This window comes from Schistocerca piceifrons, chromosome 1 (genome assembly GCF_021461385.2).
Source record: "Schistocerca piceifrons isolate TAMUIC-IGC-003096 chromosome 1, iqSchPice1.1, whole genome shotgun sequence".
Classification (NCBI taxonomy): Eukaryota; Metazoa; Arthropoda; class Insecta; order Orthoptera; family Acrididae; genus Schistocerca; species Schistocerca piceifrons.
This window is the reverse complement of record NC_060138.1, coordinates 131,206,915-131,229,194: the sequence shown is the minus strand read 5'-3', so window position 1 is coordinate 131,229,194 and position 22,280 is coordinate 131,206,915. Positions and strand designations below refer to the sequence as shown.

The window sequence follows — 22,280 nt, the reverse complement described above, 5'->3', positions numbered from 1 at the left end:
GTCAGATAAACCATTTAATATGGAGTTCACGTTTCTTTCAAGAAAGACAGCTGGAGTTAGTGGAACAGTGGATGATAATTTATTCTATGTCCCTTTTTAGTTGGAAATATTACAATGGGGAAGAAACTGAAGTTGAACAATAGTGTCCTCAATCAGCACTTTTAGTACAATCACTACTACCCAAGATGAAACTAATATTGAAACAGGCACTTGCAATGATTCTGTGGTTATTTCTACTAAGTAGTATCAGCACTCTAATTACTTGGTGAAGCTTAAAAAATCTGTTGTGAGCCTTCAGACTGCAGAACTAAAATAACGTAACTGCAGTATTCATTTATGAAACTTCCTAGCAGATTAAAAGTGTGCCGGACCGGGACTCGAACTCGGGACGTGAGTCGTGCTTGGGTAGCTCAGTTGGTAGAGCACTTGCCCGTGAAAGGCAAAGGTCCCGAGTTCGAGTCTCGGTCCGGCACACAGTTTTAATCTGCCAGGAAGTTTCATATCAGCGCACACTCCGCTGCAAAGTGAAAATCTCATTCTGGAGTATTCATTTATGACTATGACCCTGAATTTTATTCCACTTTTTGTGAATGCGACCACTTATCCTTTCCTTATGGTATGCCTACAGTAATTTGTTAATGATTATTACCCTTTTAGGTGCATCTGTTAACTTTTTATGATTTCCAAATGATGTTTTGTTGCGCCTTTTTCAGTTCCCTTTATTTATACGAGAAGCTCATCTTCCTTATGTATAATACCTGTTATGTTTTCATAAAAAAAGTCCAAATTTATTTCAAAAAGATGTTCCAAAAAGATAAAAGTGAGCATAGTTTTACTTAAGTCAAGTTTGCATTGTAGTTGGTGCACAACTTTCTTCATTTGATACAAAGAAATAGCTATGTTTGTACAGTGAAGCGAACATCTCAGTATCTTGTACTGTACTGCGGTGAGTGGTGTGTATCTGTCTGATTTTTGTAATAGTTTACTAATTCATATTGTCATACAACTTTTCTGTGCTGAAGTATAAATTTTCATTAACTTTGTGGCTGGAAAAAGTTTAGTATTCCTTATCATTCTTACCAGATTTTTGAATTTCCAGGATTTTTACACTCCTGGAAATTGAAATAAGAACACCATGAATTCATTTTCCCAGGAAGAGGAAACTTTATTGACACATTCCTGGGGTCAGATACATCACATGATCACACTGACAGAACCACAGGCACATAGACACAGGCAACAGAGCATGCACAATGTCGGCACTAGTACAGTGTATATCCACCTTTCGCAGCAATGCAGGCTGCTATTCTCCCATGGAGACGATCGTAGAGATGCTGGATGTAGTCCTGTGGAACGGCTTGCCATGCCATTTCCACCTGGCGCCTCAGTTGGACCAGCGTTCGTGCTGGACGTGCAGACCACGTGAGACGACGCTTCATCCAGTCCCAAATATGCTCAATGGGGGACAGATCCGGAGATCTTGCTGGCCAGGGTAGTTGACTTACACCTTCTAGAGCACGTTGGGTGGCACGGGATACATGCGGACGTGCATTGTCCTGTTGGAACAGCAAGTTCCCTTGCCGGTCTAGGAATGGTAGAACGATGGGTTCGATGACGGTTTGGATGTACCGTGCACTATTCAGTGTCCCCTCGACGATCACCAGTGGTGTACGGCCAGTGTAGGAGATCGCTCCCCACACCATGATGCCGGGTGTTGGCCCTGTGTGCCTCGGTCGTATGCAGTCCTGATTGTGGCGCTCACCTGCACGGCGCCAAACACGCATACGACCATCATTGGCACCAAGGCAGAAGCGACTCTCATCGCTGAAGACGACACGTCTCCATTCGTCCCTCCATTCACGCCTGTCGCGACACCACTGGAGGCGGGCTGCACGATGTTGGGGCGTGAGCGGAAGACGGCCTAACGGTGTGCGGGACCGTAGCCCAGCTTCATGGAGACGGTTGCAAATGGTCCTCGCCGATACCCCAGGAGCAACAGTGTCCCTAATTTGCTGGGAAGTGGCGGTGCGGTCCCCTACGGCACTGCGTAGGATCCTACGGTCTTGGCGTACATCCGTGCGTCGCTGCGGTCCGGTCCCAGGTCGACGGGCACGTGCACCTTCCGCCGACCACTGGCGACAACATCGATGTACTGTGGAGACCTCACGCCCCACGTGTTGAGCAATTCGGCGGTACGTCCACCCGGCCTCCCGCATGCCCACTATACGGCCTCGCTCAAAGTCCGTCAACTGCACATACGGTTCACGTCCACGCTGTCGCGGCATGCTACCGGTGTTAAAGACTGCGATGGAGCTCCGTATGCCACGGCAAACTGGCTGACACTGACGGCGGCGGTGCACAAATGCTGCGCAGCTAGCGCCATTCGACGGCCAACACCGCTGTGCCGTGCGTGTGATCATTGCTTGTACAGCCCTCTCGCAGTGTCCGGAGCAAGTATGGTGGGTCTGACACACCGGTGTCAATGTGTTCTTTTTTCCATTTCCAGGAGTGTATTTCAAAGAATTACCGAATTATTTTGTTCATTTATACAAATATAGCAATTTCCGAAATCATTTTGAACTCAACGAAACTTTGAAACTCGTTTTAATGAATACAGTGGCGCACAGCTTAAGAAAAGTAGGAAGAAAATTATGATGTAAGTGTCTTATTGTTAAAGTAATAGCAGAATCTAATAGAATTTTCAATGAATTGTTCGTGTTTAAGGTTCCTACAGGCCTGGAAAATCAGAGAAATAAAAGATGTTTGTCATGTTTTTTTTGATTTAATGAATATCACGAGAAACTTCATTCCATCGAATGATGCGCGTTTTGTATGCAGTCAGCACATATTGAAGGGTAAGTGGAGTATTGAAGGATACGTGGAGACGAAAATTTACTAAAATACGGCGGAAAATCAAGTCTTCTATTTTTTTGGAACTCTGTTGCTTGATTTAAAAGGGAAAACGTCTGTCTATTGTTGCATATGACTGGTTTTTTTCTGCAAGATGGACCTTAGGAGTAACCTGGTAGAATAGGACCTCTCCCCATGTCGACATAACGCTTGGCGACGATGGTCGTCCAGGGTAGTACAAAACTCCGATTCTTCGTTGAACTGAATCGAAGTCTTTTATCAGCAGTCCATGCTTCCCGCTCGTGGCACCATAGCCGTTTGTGTTGTGCTGGTAACGGTGGACAACGCATAGGATGAAATTTTACAGTGCAGCTGCTGCTAGTTTGTGACCAGTGGCTCAGGGTGAAACAGGATGTTGCATAGACTCAACTACTTGTTCTAGGACGGCAGTTGCAGGTGTCGAAGGAATAGGAAGTGATTGACACACAATACGGCAACACGCCATTGTGGTGGTCAATATAAGTTGACCGGAATCTTGGCGACGAGTGTGCTTGCTGTCACAGTCCCATTCAGTCCAACATAGGGCCACTGTCACTTCTGAATGCCCCACAAATCTAGATAATGCACGATTCGAGCAGCCTGCCATATGAAGACCCACACTGAGGCTACTTTCAAACTCTGTTACGGACTGTTAAAGCCGTCTCACACGAGTACGCAGCATCTGCTTCACAGTAATCACTCAACATATGACGCTCCTCACGCTCTTTATATTCGCTACCAGGCCCGGTAACTACGGTAAGCACGAAGAAAACTAATACACCTGGTGGCCCTTCTACTAATCATCTACATACCTTCCGATGGTGTGGGGGACTGATGACCTCTCTGTTTAGTCTCATAAACCTCCGAAGTCAATTAAGGGGCTCCGGAACGCCCTATACTTGCAATGTTAAAATAACGCTTATAAATTACATCTTTCCTCACAAAGTATTTGAGGTAGGAATTTGAAATTTTTACAGATTATTTATTGGAATATGGGCTACAACTTAACACAGGGATTTTACAAAATTTTAGTTCAGTTATTAAAGATGATTTTTTTTCAATTATAATGAAAATTCACAACATTTTTTTGCAATTTTATATATTCAAAAATATACAGTTTTTTGGAAAAATGCTGTGTTAAATTATGCAGAAGGTACTGTGTAACATTTACTGAAAGTTTGAAACTAATATGTTTGGAAGATCCTTAGAAAACATGTAATTAGTATGAGAAAATAAAAGTTTTGGGAATCGAGCGACAAAGATTGGATTAACTTTTTAGTGCATTCCAGGTCCATAGGATGGATTATCTTCATCCTCTGCAAACTCCTCCTCCAGCTTCCTCTTGTTCCTCCTCCTGTTTACTCTTGCTTGTATTTCTAGACTCTATACAGCCCTGTCTGCAGCCCGAAGGCGTTCCTTGTCTAAAGCAAGCATCGCTCGTTGTTGTGTTCGTAGATTTTGCTACCATTTTCTTCAGTTGCAGTTACTGCAACACTGTTCCAAAAGGTGGTCATGTATGAACACTTATCACATTTCAGTTGTATTTCACTAGCAAGTCCTACGTGCTTTATTGTGGAGAGTTCCAGACCAACTTCACTACAATGAATACATCTTACACAATTTGAAAAAATTCCTTTGAGAACCGACATATCAAATATTTCATTCACATCCGATTCGCCCATAAAACATTCATAGTTTTCACTCATTGAACCAAGCTTCTTCTGTGAAGTATTTTCTTTCTCACTTTGACTGCTATGGGCAGGTGTACTTGAGAGGTTAGGTTCACTCACTTGGTTATCGTCTTTATTGTTTACAGTAATAACACATACCTTTGGCTTTCCAACATTTCTCCTTTTCTTAAAAGCCTTCAGAGGATTTCTAATAACTTTACTTTTACTCATTATTATACTTCAACAAAACAGAGACTCAAGAAACAGAATTAATTACGAATATTTTCGAGATAACGACAGAGTAAATAAACATGAAACAATCGACAATCACACCAGCGATATATATTGAACCATCACAGGTTATCCACAACACATACTTTATCTCACATCACTAAAATGTACCTGATGAACACGGACGTTAATAATAACACCATTTGACAGCAGTTTAACAGCGCCACAGTGGGTCACGCCCATGTAGAACACATTTAAAAAAAAAATTTAAAAATAGTTGTAGTCTTCGGAATTGAATAAATTATGTATCTATTAAAAGGTAATAGTCTGCAGATTCAGAAAACGCAAAAAACTAAAAATTGAACTTTTCATGATTTTGAGCCTTTCCGGAGCCCCTTAATCAATCACTCAATCCGATGGTGTGTACGACTATATGATTTAAGCTGACATCCGTTCATGTTTTCTGGCAGCTTCACTTTTTCTACATCTGCATCTACATATATACTCCGCTAGCCACCAAGCGGTGTGTGGCGGAGGACGCAACTCGTGCCAAAGTCATATTTACCCCTTCTCTGTTCCACTCGCGAATCGCGTGAGGGAAAAACGACTGTCTGAACGCCTCAGTACGAGCTCTAATTTCCCTTATCATTGAATGATGATCATTGCATGGTTTGAAAGTTGGTGGTAATAATATGTGCTCTACATCCTCGGCGAAGATCGGATTTTGGAAATTAGTGAGCAGCCCTTCCGTTTAGCGCGTCGTCTGTCTGCAATTGTGCCCAACTTCAAACTTTCTATGAGGTTACGCTCTCGCGATGGCTAAATGTACCAGTCACGAGTCTTGCCCCTCTTCTTGCGACCTTCTCAATCTCTTTAATCATATCCAACTAGTAAGGGTCCCACACAGATGAACAAAACTCTAAGACTAGACGAACTAAAAATTTCATTTGTTGAAGGACTGCATCGCTTCAGCATCCTACCAATAAACCGCAATCTAGAGTTCGCCTTGTCCGTTACTTGTGTAATCTGATCATTCCATTTGGGGTCATTTCGAATAGTCACACCTAGATACTTGACTGATGTTACCGCTTCCAAAGACTGGGCATTTACTTTGTACTCGTACATTAATGGGGCTTTTCGCCTTGTTACACGCAGTAGGTCACACTTACTAATATTTAGAGATAACTGCCAGTCATTACTCCACGCATTTATTTTCTGCAAATCCTCATTGATTTGTAAACGACTTTCTTGTGATACTACTTTCCTGTAGACCACAGCATCATCGGCAGAAAGTGTAAATAAAACTGTCGATATAACTTAGGAGATAACCAATTGTTTCTATTTACGAACTACGGATGTCATTAAATATTATGAAACATTAATGTTGACATTTTGAGGTGGCGAACTGGACTAAAGTACTCCCGTTTAATCTAAAATGTGAACTAATGAGTATTTTCTCTAAATTCGACATTTCAGACGGAGATATAAATGTTTTAGCAAAGCTGTCTATTTCTTAACAGAACTTAACTTTAATTATATCGATAAACTGATAACCCTGTTTCATTCTCAGAACCTATTATTACATGTCAGTTGCCTTTTCGTCTATTTACACAATATATGGTAGTAAAAGTCATAGAATTTTTCTTCTTGAAATGTGTGATTTCCTGAACTGACTGTTTTTGTTGTCCAAATATTGGTATCACGCAGCTTTCCACTCCAGTTTATCCAGTGTAAGTCTCTCCATCGCTACGTAACAACTGCATCCTACATCCACTTGAATCTGCTTACTGTATTCGAGCTTTGATCCCCTCTACAGTCCCCTCACACCTATCCTTCCACCTACCACACTCATTCCTTCACGGCTCGGGATATGTCCTATCGGCCGACTCATTATTGCAGTCAAGTTGTGGCAAAAGCTTCTTTTCTCTCCAGCTCTGTTTCAGTAGCTCCCATCTAGGAGACATACTCACCTAACGCTCAACCTTCTCCTGTTGCAGTATGTTTCAAAGCTTGTATTTTTTTGTTGTACTAACTGTTTATCATCCACTAATCACTTTCGCACAAGATAAAATTCCAGACAAATACCTCCAGGGAAGATTGCCTGACACTTGACTTTATAGTCTTGAAAACGTTTTCCTGCTACTGCCAGTCTGCATTTTACATCTTTCTACTTTGGTTGTTTTACTGCTCAAATACTAAAACTTATCTGCTACTTCTAGTGTCTCATTTCCTACTCTAACACTCTTAGCGTTGCCTGATTTAGTTCGACTACGTTCGGTTATACACATTCACCTCTTCAAGACATTTTGCATTCCGTTCATCTGATTTCCAAGTCCCATGCAGTCCACTCAGAATTACAATGTCATCAGCAGACGTCACCGTTTCTACTTAAATTGCTTTTCCAACATTCTCTTAGCCTTACTTAATGTTGAGATAGTCTACGATTCTATCACACTCATTTCTACATCACTGACTCCCTTCCTTACCCTTAGACCATCACAAATGCTGTTTCGTGTCCCTACTACTCATAGATGACCTTTCGTACTCTGTGTATTACCCATGCTATGTTCAGTATTGAATTCAACGATCTGAATATACTGTATTATACTAACGAATTTGATTACAATTACATATTTTAGTCATTAGAACGATTGCATCTCGTCTGGCATGTGAGGCGAATGAAATCTTTGATAACAAAAGGTCATTCACTTCTTTGTCACCACTGACTCATCCTCGCCCTTATAGTATCTCACGAAAGCTAACGCGTGGATCTCGAGCAGGAATCGTATTTGGCAACGGCGTAAATAAGATAGTCGACACGTAAAATTACAACTCACCGGTAAACTTTTGGTTCGCAGTACTTCGACTTCGATCACACGACAAACATGCAGTCGGACAGTCCAGAAAACGTGTCTGCTTTCAGTGACATTTCAAGCCAGAATTTTTTGTTCTAAATTAGTGAATTTTCGTTTCCTCGCTTCTTTCAACGATTTGTACGCCAAAAGAGGTGAGACAGTGCAAGTAGTTTCTGCGCATTATCACTCACTACCAACGCAGAGATTCTTGACAAACTAAAATGTAAATGTCGTGTGATTAGGGCCTCCCGTTGGGTAGACCGTTCGCCGGGTGCAAGTCTTTCGATTTGACGCCACTTCAGCGAATTGCGCGTCGATGGGGATGAAATGTTGATGATTAGGACAACACAACACCCAGTCCCTGAATGGAGAAAATCTCCGATCCAGCCGGGAATTGAACTCGGGCCTTTAGGATTGACATTCTGTCGCCCTGAGCACTCAGCTACCGGGGCTGGACCTTGACAAGCTGAAACATTTATTATTACTTTTTTTGCTATGGCAAACCGACAGCTGACAAGGAGAAAAACCACGTGGGACAACACTCTCCGACGGAAGACAAAAGTAAATGGCCGATCTCCTACGCAGCCTCACGGAAAACGATCTACAGGGGGGAAAGTTGTCTTTTCTGGTTTTATTTTGTTGGTGGCTGGCCCTAACTGGACATCATTTTTGTGTACAAAAACGTGTAGCATCATCAAGAACTAGCACACAATAAGCTACTTCTCGACCATCAGTAGGTTGTTCAACTGTAATGAAAATCGTAAAAGGACAGATTGACTTCAGGCTCGCAAAAATCAAACACACGGTGATTCGATAGAACAAAGAAAGTTCCCTAGCAATGTAGACTATCCCGCTCTACTTTCTGTCTCAGCTTTTGAAGTCTTTATATGAAATTGCATAACAGTCATGTTGTATGTTGTTCACTCTACATCTACACCTACACACCAACCACCATTTGGTACGTGATGAAGGGGATAAGGGGATGTTGTACCACTACTAGTCACTTCCCTTCCTGTTCCACTTGCAAAAAGAGCGAGGAAAAAACGACCATGTGTCTCTGTACAAGACCTAATTCCTCTTACCCTATTTTCGTGGTCCTTACGTGAAATGCTCGTGGGCGGCAGTCGGGATCTTTCTACAGTCAGCTCCAAATACCAGTTCTCAAAATCCTCTCAACCGCGTTCGTCGAAAACAAAGTCGCCTCCTCTCCACAAATTCCTGTTTGAGCTCCTGAAGCATCTTGTGAGATAACGAGCGAGTTGTGGCGCCCTCGAGAATATTGTAAGCTCAGAGTTGGTGCGGCCACGCTGGGGCCTCTCGGCGGGTGGCGGCTCATCAGTGGCCGTGTGGTGCCGAATGTTAGCCAGGGTCCAGGCCAGACTGCGTGGCTGGGAATTCCACGGTGACGCTGTCTCGATGAAGGAGACACGCCGGGAGTGCCAAAGATGGCGGACTCTGTGAAGCCTTAATGGCAGACATTTCACAGTTCATATAGAAGTTAATAGTAGCCAGAGGAATCATGATACAACATAAAGAAACATGTACATTACCATTATTTGCACGACGATTTTGATGGTGTAATTAGATTTTCAATATCTTTATGAGTTTAAAGTTTAGTATCCGACGATAAATTACGCAAGTAACACCCAGCAACGAATTTCCTAAATCTAAACAGCTTATCCGATTTTGTCGATCGGGCCGGCCAGCGTAGCCGAGCGGTTCTAGGCGCTTCAGTCCGGAACCGCGCTGCTGCTACGGTCGCAGGTTCGAATCCTGCTTCGGGCATGGATGTGTGTGATGTCCTTAGGGTAGTTAGGTTTAAGTAGTTCTAAGTCTAGTGGACTGATGACCTCAGATGTTAAGTCCCATAGTGCTCACAGCTATTTTTGTCGATCGACATCTCTTTAGAAGGCTATTAGTGTAAAGCTAAACTGGTATGAATTACAAGCATGAAACTTGAATAGTACTTGAGTTATTGGAGGTCAAAGTGATCGATTACTATCGATCGCGTCAGACCATAAGTACTCCACAGTTGCACGAAGAAATGGTAGGTGCATGCTTATAAATATATTTATTCATCTATGTCTTTGTTTATATCCTATATATACTATTCATGAAGAAATTGGTCAATTATTTACTGTGTTTTAAAAAGCACAGAGACATTAGGCTACTGCTTTACTGCTCTTCTATTCCTTGGGTATACAGGGTGAGTCACCTAACGTTACCAGTGGATATATTTCGTAAACCACATCAAATACTGACGAACCGATTCCACAGACCGAACGTGAGGAGAGGGGCTAGTGTAATTGTTTAATACAAACCATACAAAAATGCACGGAAGTATGTTTTTTAACACCAACCTACGTTTTTTTAAGTGGAACCTCTTTAGTTTTGTTAGCACATCTCAACATATAAACAAATACGTAATCAGTGCCGTTTGTTGCATTGTAAAATGTTAATTACATCCGGAGATATTGTAACCTAAAGTTGACGCTTGAGTACCACTCCCCCGCTGTTCGATCGTGTGTATCGGAGAGCACTGCAACATACATCGCGTTTCTACAGAATGATCTGCCAACGTTGCTCGAAAATGCCCCACTGGAAACGCGTCGACGTATGTGGTATCAGCATGATGGTGCACCTGCACATTCCGCAATTAACATTAGGCTGACCCTTGACAGGATGTTCGACGGGCGTTTCATAGGACGTGGAGGATGCATAAATTGGCCAGCCTGTTCTCCTGATCTTACACCTCTGGACTTCTTTCTGTGGGGTACGTTAAAGGAGAATGTGTACCGTGATGTGCCTACAACCCCAGAGGATATGAAACAACGCATTGTGGCAGCCTGCGGCGACATTACACCAGATGTACTGCGGCGTGTACGACATTCATTACGCCAGAGATTGCAATTGTGTGCAGCAAATGATGGCCACCACTTTGAACATCTATTGGCCTGACATGTCCGGACACACTCTATTCCACTCTGTAATTGAAAACGGAAACCACGTGTGTACGTGTACCTCACCCCTCATGGTAATGTACATGTGCGGCAGTGAAAAAGACCAATAAAAAGGTGTTATCATTTGGACGTAATGTGCTGTTCCAGTCTCTTCTGTACCTCAGGTCCACCACCGTTCCCTTTGGATCCCTACGTAATTCGGTGCTCTCCGATACACACGATCTAACAGCGGAGGAGTGGTACTCAAGCGTCAACTTTAGGTTACAATATCTCCGGATGTAATTAACATTTTACAATGCAACAAACGGCACTGATTACGTATTTGTTTATATGTTCAGATGTGCTAATAAAACTAACGGGGTTCCATTTAACAAAACGTAGGTTTGTGTTAAAAAACATACTTCCGTGCATTTTTGTATGGTTTGTATTAAACAGTTACACTAGCCCCTTTCCTCACGTTCGGTCTGTGGAATCGGTTCGTTAGTATTTGATGTGGTTTACGAAATATATCCAGCGGTAACGTTAGGTGACTCACCCTGTATATTTACTTAATTTATTTATGTATTTAATAATGTGTGATACAGCATGTTTATGATCCAGCCATAGGACTATTTATTTAATTTCAAGTTGTTTGAATGAAAAACCAGTATTTTGAACGTGTTTCATTATTTTTGTGAGTGTGCGTTGGATTGGAGATGGGGCGGGAGCGCTCTAGCCAATCACAGCGATCATTCCAAAAAGGGCACGTGAGAGACTGTATGGAGTTGAGGGAGGAGAATCATTTCGGCAGAGGACAAGGAGTTCTGAACAGTGCAGTGCGAGGAACAGTGACACAGGGCACCAGAGAGGGTTCTTTACAGTGCGGCGTGAGGGACAGTATGGGAGAGGACATGGGAGAGGGCCCTGTACAGGCGCGATGGACGCACGGTCGCGGGAAGGACTTGGACAGTGGAGCAGTTTGTGAGTGGTCGCGGGAGATAGTAATATTTGGTAGTGCCTACTTGTGCACTTGTTAGATTTCCGTGACTTCTGCAGTGAAGACGTAGTATGCGTTTAGAAGTGAATATCTCGCAAGCTATGTTGTTGCCCATAACTAATTACGTGAAGTAGGAATCTATTGTTTCCCTGTTATTTTATTCAGCTGCAGGACCATAGACACCAATAAGTGTTTTGTAGTAATAAACGGCAATCTATCTTACTCATGATTTAACGTCGTTAAAAATAGCTCCCGCAGATTTTATTTAATTGCAGTCTTTATTTATAAATGTCTGTTCATTCAAAATTCGCAACTGCCGGGTGATAGGAACCTTGGATCATTCGATTCATGTGTATATTCATATTGTATACTGTAGACTCAGCAGTGTTTGGCCTGTAATGCGCCAACTACATATCCCAGCCCCTATACAACGAAACCATCCAAAACGTTTAATTTTTCAACTCTGAGTCTGGGGGTACATAAGTGAGGGCCACAACACCATTCATACTAACTGAATGCCCGAAATCTCTGTAATACTTTCGGGTTAATGGAACTTACTGGTAACAAGTCTAGCAGCTCACCTCTGAATTGCTTCGATGTCTTTCTTTAATCTGGCCTACTGCCGATCCCAAACACTTGACGTCTGGGAACGTGCAGCCGCGCACCTCGTAATCGGCGACGCCGCTCAGTTGTTTGCGTGCTGCTGCCTGAGCGTCTGAAGGTGGAAGAAAAACGAGCAGGAGACAAGATGTCGAACGTCCGTGTCTCATAACGGAATATGAAGGCCGGAGATTTGCTCGCTCTGTTGAAACACGTCTATTGGGAGTTTGCTATTTGCGTTTCTGGAATTTGTACATACTTTGAATCTCTCAAATGTTAGGCGACAATTCTGAATCGCTTATTACTCGAGCGCAGTCTTTGGTGAGAGTAGCTGTGGCTCTGGAAGATGTGCTTCGTAGCGAGGAAGCCGGACTTCTATCGTTAGACAATAGTGACACTGACGCCAAGCAGGGGACTCGTGGCAACGTAGAAGTAAAGTTAAGTGCACCACTGTTTAAGTAAAATTATTTGTGTTTGGATATTGTGAGAGAGGAGAGAAAGATTAGATTAATGATTTACAAATGGTTCAAATGGCTCTGAGCACTATGGGACTCAACTGCTGAGGTCATTAGTCCCCTAGAACTTAGAACTAGTTAAACCTAACTAACCTAAGGACATCACACACATCCATGCCCGAGGCAGGATTCGAACCTGCGACCGTAGCGGTCTCGCGGTTCCAGACTGCAGCGCCAGAACCGCGCGGCCACTTCGGCCGGCAATTATTTACAATGAAATTAGATGTAATGATAGAAAAGCGTATGAAGAGAGATGAAGGTACAATTTTTTGTTTAGTGGCATTGCAGTCGCACGTAGTTTATAATCATTGTTGAATGAGACATTCAAATCACGGAACTTCCGATTTTTTCATCAAAGATTGCGTAATTTTCACTGTAAAGTATGTTTTATGTTTATCAATTATTTGTGTAACATTTGTGGGAGTAAGAATTTGATATCAACGTTACACTTCGTCAATGTTAATGAGTGTTGTAACATGAATTTCATACAATTAATAGTATATCAAATAGATCAAAAACAGTTTGTTAAAGGAATATTTCACGTAAGAGCTTTGTCCACATCCTCGGTCAAAGTCATTTTTATTTTAAAGGAGTGTCTGACTCAGTGTTGTACATAAAACAGTTTTCTTGCTGTCTGGAACATTGTACTAAGTTCTCAGCAACTGTAGTTAAAACTTTGGAGCTGGCGCAGAGAGCAGCAAGCATTACGTTTCCAAGCATTTGATTTATTTCATTTTAGGAACAGCTTGCTACGAAAATTCTGAACGCACAGGGACCATTTCATGAACAGCATTATTAGACAAATCAGGGACCACTTCGTTTAATAAAAGAGATTAATAGTAAAGTTCAGGATGTTATCAGTTTGCACATTCTTTTAGACAGAAGGGCAAAGTTCGTGGTATATTCTAGCAGGAAGATACACGAGGCGAAACGGAAACTACAGTGAAAATCCGATGGAACTTTGCACAGGTGTGTTGGGCAGTCTCTTTAGTGTGCCTGTCGATCGCTTCACGTCGCTCCTTTCAGTATAGAGCGTGAAGTGATCACATACAAATGCCTAAAACAAAGTTTCCCGACACGTATGTGGAACTGGTGAGAGATTTCGCCTGAAGCTATGCAGCCCACATAACATGAATGCCATGCGTTTCTTTCTTCAAGACAATTTTCAGCCGCATTCTGCAGGGGCAATGAAGACGCTCCTGCATTGTTTTCGTTGGGAAGGTTTTGATCACCAACAATACAGCCCTTACTTGGCTCCCCCCCCCCCCCCAATTGTTCGTCTCTGCTCACATGAACCGCTGGCTACAAAGACAACATTTTCGCACAAGCAACGAATGGCGTCGAGAACTGGTGGACAGCAAAGGAGGCTGCTTTCTGTGATGAGGATACTGGAAAGTTTGTAGAACGCCACGACGGATGTCTAAGTCGGAGCTGTGACTATTTAAAGAGGTACCTGGAAGGTGTGGCAAACTGTTGCGAATAAAAGATTCTTTATTTTCACGGTGGTTTTCATTACGCGCCCGATCGGACCTTACTTTCCGAACAGCTCTCGTATTTTGTTTCTCTCGTAATTGGAAATGCACAAAGTCACCCAAAGCTAAACAAAGTTACAGCTAACCAACCAAGTCGGTACCAGTTCCAGATCAAACGAAAAGAATTTTTGAAGGAGACTTTCAGTATAAAGCAGGATAGTCGGCTATATATGACAGATCTCAAGGCAGGGTACAGTGTTGGTGCAGGTCCAAAGTGTTTCGAAGCACATCATTGTTGAAGGCAGGGTTCCGTAGCAGGCGATCGCAACATTCACCCGATGACATCGTCAGTTACGATTGCAGTGGTCATAGGATCAAAGAGTTAGGTCGTGGACCAGTGGAAACTTGTCGCGTGATCGGATGAATCGCGTTCCTTGCTACACCAGATCAATGATCGTGGCCAGATACGTCGTCGTCCAACCGCACGGCTGCTCCCAGCATGTATCATGCCACGGATGGAGGGCGATGGCGGCTACTCACCTTGGCTTCTGTGGAGTAGTAATCGAAGACACGGCAGGTGAAGACTGTGTGTACATTATTGCGTACGGCCTACATCACTTCTTGCTGCTTGTGTTTCCCGACGGCGATGGCATCTTCCGGCGGGATAATTGTCCTTATCACAATGCCAGAATCATACTACAGTGGCACTGGTGCCACATACCGCTAGAAACCTACCAAGGGATGGTAAAAACAGTACCACGCAGAACCACTAGCGTTTTGGATTCCAAAGGGGGCTTTCACACTATTAGACAGATGGTGACAAGGGTTTCTGCTTATTAGCGATATCATTATGTCCTCACGTGTCTCCATAGCCTGACAGTTGGTACGAACAAATACGTCATTCCATGCACTTGAGCGATCGAGGCCAGTATAGTTCTCAAATGCACGGAGCCCGTGTCAAATATGACTAATGTATATTGATAGTATACAAAGAAGGGCGGCTCGAATGATCACAGGTATTTTTTTTTTTTTTAATTTACGGGAGAACGTCATGGAAATTACGAAAATAAACACGAATTGTCAGACGCGAGAAGACAGTTCCCATTTATCCACCATAACTTACTTACCGCTCCATTCAAATTTTGGAAGTGAAGCTGAAGCCATCAGAATTGTAACAAATCAACTAAGCAACCTTTTACACACATTCGACAAAGAATTCACATTTTGTAATTCCATAGCAACAATATCAGCATTTATCAAAATACAACGTCCAAAAATCGTGAAAGTTAAAGAAGTCCAAGAAGAATAAATTTCTACAAAAGGAGAATTTGACAAGTGCTACCGTCTTACTGTGTCTTAAATTTGAATGAAATGTCTGATTTTCTAACCAAAAACGTGAAACGCGCTCTTAAGAACATATTTCGAAGACAGTTAAAAGGATCCGATAACAAATCATGTGAGGGAAGGATCAGGAAAACCACACGGTCGATTCAGTAGTACCCGATAGACCAAGAAGAGAAGCAGCAGCCATACTCCGCTTGACCACTGGACATCATTGTTGGACCACTTGCTTGAATGAGATCTCCATCACGTCGTATCCACAATGTGTTCTTTGTCACAAGATTGGCTCGATCATGAGGAAAGAACATTTAAAAGAATATGCAAAATTAAGTAACCGCAATTCAGACTTAATAACACTGTACTGGGAAACAAGGAGGCGACTATGTTTGGTCAGCTGCAATAACAATCATTTCCAGGTATCCGTATTAAGGGAGGAATCTACCTATGAAGTACAGTCTCATGCGAGTCGCTCCTTTTGCGACTGCATGGACAGCGCACATGGTTGCTTAACTGGTGGTTCTTCCAGTGCTCCATAAGCTAGTTGAACGGGAAGAAGCGCTAATAACTGGCACGATGGGAAGCACCCTTTCCCATGCACTTTTTAGTGATTTGCGAAGTATGGATATACATGCACATGTAGAAATGTTGTTCAGTTTAAGTGCGACAGACATTTATGTATTTCAGGAAACGTCCGGAACTTCCTCTCTATCACTATTTTTGGAGTGACTTAAAAGACCCAGACTCGATACTGACCCATCTACAAGTTCGACTGTTGGAACGATAGTTACATATCGATAATCAGTACTTACCATTCCAATTTTTGTCACAGCGGTAGTTCTGTTTTGATAATCGGAACTTGTTAGTGACGTGAAGGTACTTAAATATTATCTGTTGACCTTCAAGTAATTATGTCACATCTTTCAATTAAATTTTTTTTGATAGAAGAGTGGAAGTCCCAATTTTGAGATAAATTAAAGTAGAAATATACGTGTTTTAAGACTGGCGGGGAACGACATTTTCGTATGGGCCCTACCGGCTTCTTATGACACTTGCAGCGCGTTCCTGGAGCCATTCGGTGTCTGCTGTCTTTCCTGCTTGATAACACTCCAAAGACAAAAAGAATAATCTATAATTGGGCGCAATATGGTGTTTTACGCGATTTCCTTTACAGGTGCACTGCACTTTCCCAGAGGTCTTCCAAAAATTCATAGTGATGTATGCGCCTTTTGTAGCACAGCTTTTACGTTATCATCTCATTTCAAATCACTTCTTAATACTTGTTACCCCTAAATATGCGATATGATGTACACTAAATGTTTAACAAAATGGTTCAAATGGCTCTGAGCACTATGGGACTCAACTTCTGAGGTCATTAGTCCTCTAGAACGTAGAACTAGTTAAACCTAACTAACCTAAGGACATCACACACATCCATGCCCGAGGCACGATTCGAACCTGCGACCGTAGCGGTCTCGCGATTCCAGACTGCAGCGCCTAAAACCGCACGGCCACTTCGGCCGGCAAATGTTTAACACAAATTCTGTAATACACTACTGGCCATTAAAATTGGTACACCAAGAAGAAATGCAGATGATAAACGGGTATTCATAGGAAAAATATATTATACTACCACTGACATGTGATTACATTTTCAAGCAGTTTGGGTGCATACATCCTGAGAAATCAGTACCCAGAACAACCACCTCTGGCCGTAGTAACGGCCTTGATGCGCCTGGGCATTGAGTCAAACAGAGCTTGGATGGCGTGTACAGGTACAGTTCCCCATGCAGCTTCAACACGATACCACAGGGCAGCAGTCGAACATTATCTGTGCCCAGAAAGGCCGTAGAGGACCTGCAACATGCCGTCGTGCATTATCCTGCTGAAATGTATGGTTTCGCATGGATCGAATGAAGGGTAGAGCCACGGGTCGTAACACATCTGAAATGTAACGTCCACTGTTCAAAGTGCCGTCAATGCGAACAAGAGGTGACCGAGACGTGTAACCAGTGGCACCCCATACCATCACGCCGGGTGATCCGCCAGTATGGCGATGAATACACGCTTCCAATGTGCGTCAGCGCGATGTCACCAAACACGGATGCGACCATCATGATGCTGTAAACAGAACCTGGATTAATCCGAAAAATGACGTTTCGCCATTCGTGCACCCAGGTTCGTCACTGAGTACATCATTGCAGGCGTTCCTGTCTGTGATGCAGCGTCAAGGGCAACCGCAGCCATGGTCTCCGAGCTGATAGTCCATGCTGCTGCAAACGCCGTCGAACTGTTCGTGCAGGTGGTTGTTGTCTTGCAAACGTCCCCATCTTGTGACTCAGGGATCGAGACGTGGCTGCACGATCCGTTACAGCCATGCGGATAAGATGCCTCTCATCTCGTCTGCTAGTGTTACGAGGCCGTTGGGATCCAACACAGCGTTCCGTATTACCCTCCTGAACCCACCGATTCCATATTCTGCTAACAGTCATTGGATCTCGACCAACGCGAGCAGCAATGTCGCGATACAATAAACCGCAATCGCGATAGGCTACGATCCGTCCTTTATCAAAGTCGGAAACGTGATGGTACGTATTTCTCCTCCTTACACAACAACGTTTCATCAGGCAAAGCCGGTCAACTGCTGTTTGTGTATGAGAAATGGGTTGGAAACTTTCCTCATGTCAGGACGTTGTAGGTGTCGCCACTGGCGCCAACCTCGTGTGGATGCTTTGAAAAGCTAATCATTTGCATATCACAGCATCTTCTTCCTGTCGGTTAAATTTCGCGTCTGTAGCACGTCATCTTCGTGGTGTACCAATTTTAATGGCCAGTAGTGTAGATCGGCTTATTTTTCTCTGTCATAGGCGTTATCCTGCACTTATCCACACATAAACTGGACTGCCATTCGTCACAACAAAACTGAACCTTTTTTCCAATCTTTCCGCAGGTATTTACCATCGCCAAACATCGATACTTTCTTGAACATAATAGCATCGCCAGCGAACGCCCTTGTGGTGTTTCTGATCGTGGCAGGTAAATTATTTAAGGATACTGAAAATATGAGAGGTGCAATTACGCATCATTGGAGCATACCTAGCGCTAGTTTCGTTTGTATTGAATATTCGTAGTGTACTATAACTGGGTTATTCATTTAAAACTTGGTTATTCACATAAAACTTCCGGAATGACATACCATGGTCGAAATGTAAATTATTCCCCTGACGTTTCATCTCCGGCGGTGGGTGACCTCCTCAGAGGCGAAGCGGCCAACTGGAATCAGAACTCGGGGGAGTGCCGAATATACAGGCGGCATGAAAGGCATCACAGTGCACTACGTAACGCTGGCTACGAGACTGCCCCTGGTAGTGCTAACTGTTGTGTCTAGACAAGACAGCCTAGACACAATGAGAGGAAGCCGAAAGGCACGCGCTAAGCTAAAGCAGGATGGCGTGAGGTCTGAAACAGGATACGTAATGAATGCTGTAAAGAAAAGTACGTAGCTTCTGGAATACTTAACTTTAATCCATCCTTTTGGTACATCCGGAGATTGTGGCGATACAAGTGAGACTCTTTAGATACATCCAATGTTACTAATGGCGCCTTGCTCGGTCGTAGCCATGGACTTAGCTGAAGGCTATTCTAACTATCTGCTCGGCAAAGGAGCGAGGCTTCGTCAGTGTAGTCGCTAGCAAAGTCGTCCGTAACTGGGGCGAGTGCTAGTCCGTCTCTCGAGACCTGCCTTGTGGTGGCGCTCGGTCTGCGATCACACAGTGGCGACACGCGGGTCCGACATGTAGTAATGGACCGCGGCCGATTTAAAACTACCACCTAGCAAGTATGGTGTCTGGCGGTGACACCACACCAACATTCTCGATCGTCATTCTGTCGGTGAAAATTCGACGTCCATATTTTATCTAATTTGACACCTCCTTCTTTTCTGTAAAAATTATTACGGTGTTTATAAATTTCAATAGCCTCTCTACACATGAGCACATAACAGTACGGTGTTTCAGATACGACGCTCGTCTAAGTTTTGTTTTGTGATCACCGTCTTTGTGCACATGTTCCGCTGCGGCTGATTTATTCGTATGTCCCACGTGACAATTCCTCTTACGTTCAACTAAATGGATGTTAACGCTTCTTTTCGTGTTATCAAAAATGGCTCTGAGTACTATGGGACTTAACTACTGTGGTCATCAGTCCCCTAGAACTTAGAACTACTTAAACCTAACTAACCTAAGGACCTCACACACATCCATGCCCGAGGCAGGATTCGAACCTGCGGCCGTAGCGGTCACGCGGTTCCAGACTGTAGCCCCTATAACCGCACGGCCACTCCGGCCGGCTTTCGTGTTATCAGTAGATACTAGTCCCGAACTACAAGGGATTTTCTGTGCAACCAGTGTAGCCAAAGGATGTGGTGTATCTTTTGCCATTCTTGAATATTCTTTTATCTTCCTGGTGGGTCTGAAAACAGTTTGAACTCCATGCTTGCCCGATACATTCTCTATGCGATCTGTCATCTTATTAATGAACAGAATGAAATCTTTTTAGTGTCATTAACATAGCGATACTGCCTAGCTCGTCTTTTACTGGCAGTCTGCAGCGTCAGTTCAGCAAAAGTCTCCACAAACAAATTGGCCACTACTGGTCTAAGACGACGGCCCGCAGCCACCATTGGCTCTGTTCATAAAACTCATTGTTATATTGGGAAATAAGTTGTGGCGAGGCAATGTCTGAATAACGGCACTGTAGCAACCGGAAAAACATCCGCTATGCATGAGATAGCTTCGTTCACCGGACTCATGATTTATTTATTTACACGTCATATTCCGTAGGACCAAATTGAGGAGCAAATCTCCAAGGTCATGGAACGTGTCAGTACATGAACGTACAACATAAAAGTAGTTGGGCGTTCAGCTCATTCTATTTTACGTTCAATTTACCTGAGTCACTGGAACCAACTGTTTGAAATTGTGTGTCATTATTAGCATCATTATCATTTAATGTGTTACGGATTACATTAACTGTTTCTCTTACTGGTGATGACAGATAAATATAAATGTTCATGAACCTGAAAAAAAAGTCAGTCCATAAGTTTAAGCAAACGCTATCAGCAATACAATAAGAATCAGCTTAATTTTTCAAGGAACTCCTCGACAGAACAGAAGGAGTGACCCGTGAGGAAACTCTTCAGTTTAGATTTGAAAGCGCATGGATTACTGCTAAGATTTTTGAATTTGAGTGGCAGCTTATTGAAAATGGATGCAGCAGTATACTACATACCTTTTTGCACAAGAGTTAAGGAAGTCCGATCCAAATGGAGGTTTGATTTCTGCCGAGTATTAACCGAGTGAAAGCTGCTTATTCTTGGAAATAAACTAATACTGGTAACAAGAAACGACAATGAGGTATATACATATTGAGAGGCCAATGTCAAAATACCCAGACTCGTGAACAGAGGTCGACAAGAGGTTCGTCAACTCACACCACTTATTGCCCGAACCGCCCGCTTCTGAGCCAAAAATATCCTTCTAGAATGGGAAGAGTTACCTCAAAACATAATACCATACGACATAAGTAAATGAAATAAGCAAAGCAGACTAATTTACTTGTCGAAGAATCACTCACTTTTGATAGCGCTCGAATAGTAAAAATGGCAGTATTAAGTCTTTCAACATATTGCCCGAACCGCCCGCTTCTGAGCCAAAAATATCCTTCTAGAATGGGAAGAGTTACCTCAAAACATAATACCATACGACATAAGTAAATGAAAATAAGCAAAGTAGACTAATTTACTTGTCGAAGAATCACTCACTTTTGATAGCGCTCGAATAGTAAAAATGGCAGTATTAAGTCTTTCAACATATTGCCCGAACCGCCCGCTTCTGAGCCAAAAATATCCTTCTAGAATGGGAAGAGTTACCTCAAAACATAATACCATACGACATAAGTAAATGAAAATAAGCAAAGTAGACTAATTTACTTGTCGAAGAATCACTCACTTTTGATAGCGCTCGAATAGTAAAAATGGCAGTATTAAGTCTTTCAACAAGATCCTGAACATGGGCATTCCACGACAGCTTACTATCTGTCTGAATACAACGACACAACATCAAAACTGGCAAGAATATCGTTTGGACCCACATTTGTACCTTATAATTTTTCGATGAAATGAGCTGAATTTTTAGTATAACTATGAGCCACTGAAACTATATAGACCAATAAAAAATATAAACACTTGTGGTGGAACGAAGATTGTTATTGAAGCAGTTGAAAAGCGAAGACAGGCTTGGATAAAATGAAATAGCAAGAAAACCTCCGAAAATCACGAAAATGTCTTGAAGGTTAGGAAAGATACATCAAAAGTATTGAGAAAAACTAAGAGACTCTTCAACAATAACCAAATCGATGAAATAGAAGCAAATTTTAGAAGACATCACACTCGGGAATTTTATAAAGCCTTTAAATCACAACTATCGATGTTTAAACCTCCTACGTTACGTGTAAGAGGACTCTATGGAAAACTAAATTTCAATGACAAATAATGTGCTACAGCTTTTGGAAATTACTTTTCATCCGTACTGAATACTGAAAATCCAAATGAAAAGCTTGATTTCTATCCTACTGTTCCTCCTGCAGATAATCCCCCTCTCACATTAAATGAAATCATGAAAACTATACAAGGCTTGAAAAATAACAAATCTGGAGGTGAGGATTGGAAATACGCAGATCATGATATAATGAAACATCTCCATTATATCATAGTGA

General features: G+C 42.7%; 1 non-coding gene across 1 annotated transcript; it reads left to right on the top strand.

Annotated features, from left to right (window-relative positions):
• The first annotated feature begins 398 nt into the window (after positions 1-398).
• On the top strand, positions 399-473 carry Trnas-uga. Its single transcript has one exon. It is a non-coding gene; the product is annotated as a tRNA-Ser (tRNA).
• Positions 474-22,280: the final 21,807 nt, after the last annotated feature.